Source organism: Alexandromys fortis, unplaced genomic scaffold (assembly GCF_014885135.2).
Source record: "Alexandromys fortis isolate MF-2015 unplaced genomic scaffold, M_Fortis_MF-2015_v1.1 scaffold_225, whole genome shotgun sequence".
In the NCBI taxonomy this organism is placed as follows: Eukaryota; Metazoa; Chordata; class Mammalia; order Rodentia; family Cricetidae; genus Alexandromys; species Alexandromys fortis.
The window spans coordinates 2,104,625-2,110,624 of NW_026068119.1; the positions used below are offsets into that span (position 1 = coordinate 2,104,625).

General features: G+C 36.6%; 1 protein-coding gene across 1 annotated transcript in view; it reads right to left on the minus strand.

Annotated features, from left to right (window-relative positions):
• Tmlhe (trimethyllysine hydroxylase, epsilon) overlaps positions 1-1,725 on the minus strand; it is a 104,906-nt gene extending 103,181 nt beyond the window's left edge. Inside the window, exon 1 of the mRNA XM_050124954.1 lies at positions 1,584-1,725. The gene's annotated coding sequence lies outside the window, so the exon portion shown is untranslated. The remainder of the gene's footprint in view (positions 1-1,583) is intronic.
• Between the last annotated feature and the right edge of the window lie 4,275 nt (positions 1,726-6,000).

A 6,000-nucleotide genomic window follows, 5' to 3' on the forward strand; every position in this document is an offset into this window, starting at 1 on the left:
TTTCTCATACACAGATGGTGGTTAATGTGAATTTTCTGAATGTAAAAAATGTTGCAGCCCTTTCAGAAAAGTCTGGCAAATTATACAAAGGAGTTTCAATATATAATTATACATGAATATAATGTGTTTTGATTACATTTTGCTGGCTTGAAATTTGGAGGGTAGAAGAGAAATGGAATGATTTTTTAAAATATTCATGATGTGGAAGTGACAAAACTCTATACTGGCTAGAAACAGATGATGGAGAAGGGTGAGGATGCCTCATAACTGAGCATGTTTAAGGTCCAATTCCTGTCTCCCTCCTATGTTGCATTTCTATGCTCCTAAGGGCAGTAAGTGGGTTGTCCTACCATAGAGTAGGCATTCACTACTTAACGGAGTATGAGGAATACAGGAAAACAGATTAAAAGAGCAAAAATATGGCTAACAAAACAGTCACCAGTGGGTCCTTCCAAACAATCAAGCCTAAAGTCACCCTCAAGACCATTCAACAGATGTTCAGCGCCACCACCCTGAGACCATTCAAGAAGCCATTTGTCCACTTTCTTACTCAGAAGAATATCTCCCTTCTTCATCAGCCACTCCTTGCCTAGAACTCGCAGGTGTGGCACAGGCTGGGCTTTCCCATGATTCTCTCATTGCTTTCAGTCTTTGCATGGGACAATAGGAGCCTTGTGTACAGCTCAAATAAACATGAGGGGTGCTTGGTGTTGTAGAAAAGGTCATAGTGGGACACAACTGGTGATCACCAGGTAAAGAATCTTAAGAGCAAAGAGGTTTACTGATTCAGGAATTTGGTCCTCAAGCCTCAGTTTTAAAAGGCAGAAAACATAATATGTTCATTCAGTACATAACATTTTGGACAATAATTTTGTTTAAATTTTTTACTAATAAAGTATTCATAAGAGCATTTTAGAGTTGATATTCAATTCGTGCACTAAATGAATATTTCCAATAGTTTAGAAAGGTTCTTCATAGTTTTTTTTCAGAAGAGAAAGAAAGGTTTCTAGCCTACCTTCTCCCAAGACTTATTCTGCAACTACATTGACAGCCCTGATCTGGGTAAGAGGTGCACACTAAGGGTAAAATCTGGTCAGAGAACATTAGTGAAAATGAGAGAAAGACAGCAGTGCTGTAAATTTTTGCAAAAGCAAGTTTCCTCCCTCAGCTTCATGGCTGAGCAAAATGAGGCATGCTGAACTGTAGAGACCAAAAATAAAAATAAAAATAAGATAGTGGCGAATTCAGGGCTGGAAGGTCTAACTGAGTTTGAAAGCATGTATACTGGGTGTCATTCTCAAACGCAGCTTGCTTCAGCTGTTTCACAGTGTTAGGTAGGCCCAAAAATGCCCTGTGCTGATCTCCAGGACTGTGTCGCAAAACTAGCACAAATCGTGAGAACAGCCTTGCAGTAAGGAAAGAAATGTTTTCCTCAGTCAGTGTAAGGTTAGTATTATCAGCCTGGGATGGGGATTGGAGCCGCCACTGCCCACTGTGCCAGGCGCCAAAGCCCAAGACGAGGTGAACCCGTGGGTCCTGGCCACCTAAGACACCCCTTCCCATACCCGAGCAGCGGCACCTACCTGTGCTGGAGGTTGCGACTCAGAAGTTTGCGGAGACAAAATCAAGCAAAGAGTGGCTGAAGCGCAGCCTAGTCACTCCTTTTGCTTTTTACTACCCAGCCCCCAAGGCAGACTGACTCCCGTTCCCCCTCCCCCAGCCTGCTCTAGCCTCGCAGAGAATCTTAAGGCCCCGCCCCGCTCCTCTCCTTCCGGTCTTGCTGGAGTGGGAGCCTCACGGCGGCGCCTTTAAAGACAAGATTCCAGAAAGATCAGTTAAGTGCTCTAGTTTCATTGAACAGGTTTGGAGGTATAATAAGAGAAAGACAGGTCCAGGATATTAAAATGCATGTAAAATTCTGGTTGCCTTCCTGCTATTTCTGTGCTCTTCTATAATCTGGTTATGCTAATATTAATAGTAGTTTATCGAGGTTTTGCAAGAACTAAATTTCTTACATTATCTTTCCATGTGTCTCATCCCTCACTACTGGATTTCCATACATTCGGAAGAGCATTTTGAATCAAAGGCCCAGTTACAGTGCTAATAGAGTGAGCTTTAGAAGAGAAATAAACCATAAGGAATGAGCAACCTTGTGTGAATGAAATTTAATAATAATGCATAATAAAAAAACTAAGAAATGAATCATGAAATAATATGTCATAAAGGTACAAAAATAGTTTGCCAATCCAACATCAACAGAAGAAGAAAACATTTTTATTATTACTGAGGCTTTTAATATTTCTCTATGGTTTTATCCTGGAATTCTTTCTGTCTGCAGTTGTTTATTTGGAAAATTGATATTCTTTTTTTAAAATTCAATTTAGGTATTCCTCTGTGATTCGTGCACTGTTATTTTCTATATAAATATATATTCTACTTTATCACTGAGTCCATATGCTTCACATATCAATTATTCTGAACTATAATTTCTCTTTCTGCATATCTCTACTTTGCAGTGAACAAGCAGCATTTTGAACTTTTGTATTTTTCAAATACAAAAATTTTTTTTCAAACTTGATTTCCAAGCATAAGATGTATTCTTTAATATCTGTTAAGAACTGCCTAAGGTCACTGAATATACACACTAAAGATTATACCCAAAATGTGAATTAATGCTAAGAATAACTAAATAAAATGAAAATCTAGATTTAATCTGACTGCTATTCATTCATGCAACGAATATGGATTCTTAATATATGTCAAACTTTGTAATGATCTCTGAGTACAAAATGATGATCAAAACTAGGACATAGTTCATGCCTTTGTAATTTTATGCTTAAAGAACAAATCAGTGGGGACCAGGCAAATAAGAAAAAGGAGAATATTCCAGATAGAAGGAAAGCATGATCTAATGTCTGGTAATATGAAGGAACCTGACAGTAGTGAATGAGTTTCCAAGATGAGATTAAAACCTAAGTAAATCATATACAATGGGAACTATAATAAAAAATAACCAAGTAAAAACCTAAAAAGAGTTCTTTCAGAAAAAAATATTTTCATTGGCTCTAAATACTTGACATTAGTCTGTAATAAACCATGCTAAGAGCTTCCAGAAAATAATACATGGACTCAAATATTGCTATTATAAACCTATGCCTTAGCAGCAGTGATGGTGGGTGCCTTTGGTACATGATGCTCCCCAGAAACAGAACAAATAAGGGAGGAAAAGTAGCTACCCTGGATGCATCTATGTGGAGCACACCTACAAATTTGGTCAAAAGGCTTTGCTTCTCTGAACCTCAATGTCCTATTTCATATGTGGGTATAATACTAGTATCTATCTCATAAGATTATAATGATTAAATGAGACTATGCATGCAAAGTTATGTCTGTCAAGCAGTGTTAGTATTATCTGTTGTTACGATAGTAATCTTAAAATACAGTATATTTTAGTGGCTGAAATAGAGAAAGTATGAATAACCAGGCAAGACAGAGTCCAAGTACAATTTGATCAATAGTAAATAGATAGTAGAAGAAAAGTTTCTTGTCAGGGGACATGGTGGCTGGCATATGCCTTTAATCCCAGCACTTGGAAGGTAAAGGCAGGAGGATCTCTGTAAAATTCAAGGCCATCCTGCTCTACATAGCAAGTTCTAGGACAGTGAGGGCTACATAGAAAATCCCTATCTCAGAAAGAAAGAGAGAAAGAAAGAAAGGAAGGAAGGAAGGAAGGAAGGAAGGAAGGAAGGAAGGAAGGAAGGAAGGAAGGAAGGAAGGAAAGCATTGAAATTACTTACTTGTTGACTTTCTTGATTATGTGTGTGTGTGTGTGTGTGTAACAACTTACATAGTGTATGAACTTACATACTGTATAGCGCAGAACATATTTTAGGAATGAGTAAATATATGGATGGATTAAAACCTCGGAACAGCTAGGCATAATTTCACAGACTTGTAATCTCAGCACTAAAAAGACCCAGTCAGGAATATCATGAGTTTGAGATTAGTCACTTCTTCATAATGAGAATCTGTCTAAAACAAAAGGCCAAAATCCAAACAATCAAATAACCTAGGAACAATGTGTTAGGATACTAAATAGAAAAAAATCCCACAATGGTATTTTCTTCAGTTCCTAGAAAATACTAAGCTTGTTTGTGTTCAGCTTCCAAATTATAATATGCAAATTCATTTATCCCTGCCTTCATTGCTTATAATCCAAGCCAGGGCCTAAAATTATTTTTATGTAAAATCATACAGTGCATATTTTCAGCTATTTTTGAGACATATAATCTGTCTGCAACTAAATCCTAATTTTATAAAGTAGCAGTAGCCACAGATCACAAAAAATACATAAATGAATGTGCGTGCAGGTGTTCTAGTAAAAATTTATTTACAGAAACAGGAGGCAAGATTGGTTCTGGTTTTGTGGATTATAATTTGCTTGGGGCCTGGAGAGATGGCTCAGTACTTACGAGTACTGGTTGCTCTTCCAGAGGTCCTGAGTTCAATTTCCAGCAATCACATGGTAGCTCACAACCATCTATAGTGGGATCTGATGCTCTCTTCTGGCATAAAGGCATACATGCAGATAGAGCACTCATATATAAAATAAATAAATAGATCTTTCTCTAAAAGATAAAAAGAATTTTCCAACTCCTGATCTAAGCAAACTTACCATCATGTCTTATATGGGCTACTGTAGTGAATGATGTATGGGAATCATTATCTGAAACCAATATTATTTCTGTCTTGACATCTTAGTTTTATTAACATTTTTATTGAAATTTCAATTGACTTTTTAATCTTACTCAGACCTTAAAAGTTCTTGAAAAGTTCAAGCTCAAGCTGTATTTACTAATTTGAATTTGTGCTAGTCAAAATGGTCCTTAAAACTGTTAAAAGGATTAGATAAATTTAGGCCCACTTATTTGATTGAAGAACAACTCATGAATCTGACAACTTTCTGTATCAGAAAAAGTTCAGAGAGCTCTACCCCCACCACATGGGCAATCAGTATTTATAAATAGAACATGGAAATGATGTACAAAATTATCATGTTTGGTTACAGCTTGTGGTTCCTGTTGTCTAGGCATTGTCTGAGCAGTTTACAGCCTGTAGTTGTCTGAACCTCAACTGGTATGACAAGAATGAAATTACTACAGTTGTCTCCCTTTATCTTTAACAGATACATTTCAAGACCCCCCACAATGGATAGCAGATACCATGTATATAGTTCCTAACTATGTACATTCATAACTATATATGTTTGTCACACTTATTATAAACAGCAACCAGAAGGGAAGAGTCTAAAAAAGAAAAGATTTATTTTGTCTAATGGTTTCAAAGTTTTCAGCCCATGTTTGGCTGCAGTGTTTTGGGCCTGAAACAAAGCAGAACATTATGGAAATGGGAGCATATTGGCAGAGGCCACTTATCTCCTACCTGATAATGGTCAGGAAGGAGAGAAAGATAGAGACCAGACTGGGGCCAAGATGTGCCCTTCAAAGCAACACTCAGTGGCCCACTTCCTCCAACTAAGAACCATTTTGCACAGTTTCTTGACCTCCTAATTAAATATCGTCTTCAAATTTTGAATCCTTGAAGCCATTGGTTAGGTCAGAACTTTCACAGATGATTCCAGAGAATTGTACAGCCTTTCCTACCCTCCAAGCACCTCTCAATCGAATAAAACCAATAATTAGTAATAAAAAAAATATTGGTAAAATAGGACAATTAAAACAACATGCAGAATTAAAATTATTTAAAACTTAAAAATTGCTCATTCCTAGAATTTTAAATGTAATTTTTGAGAACAGCTGATTGAAACTTGAAAGAAAGACTAGATTAAGGAGAACTTCTGTATTATTAAAATAGGTTGCAGTATGTTCACATATTAAGTTAGATTATCATTTGCTACATATATAGACAATCTTAGACAAAATTTAGTTAAATTTAACACACATATCCTTTAGGTCAGCTTCTCAGTTTTAAGATTGATCA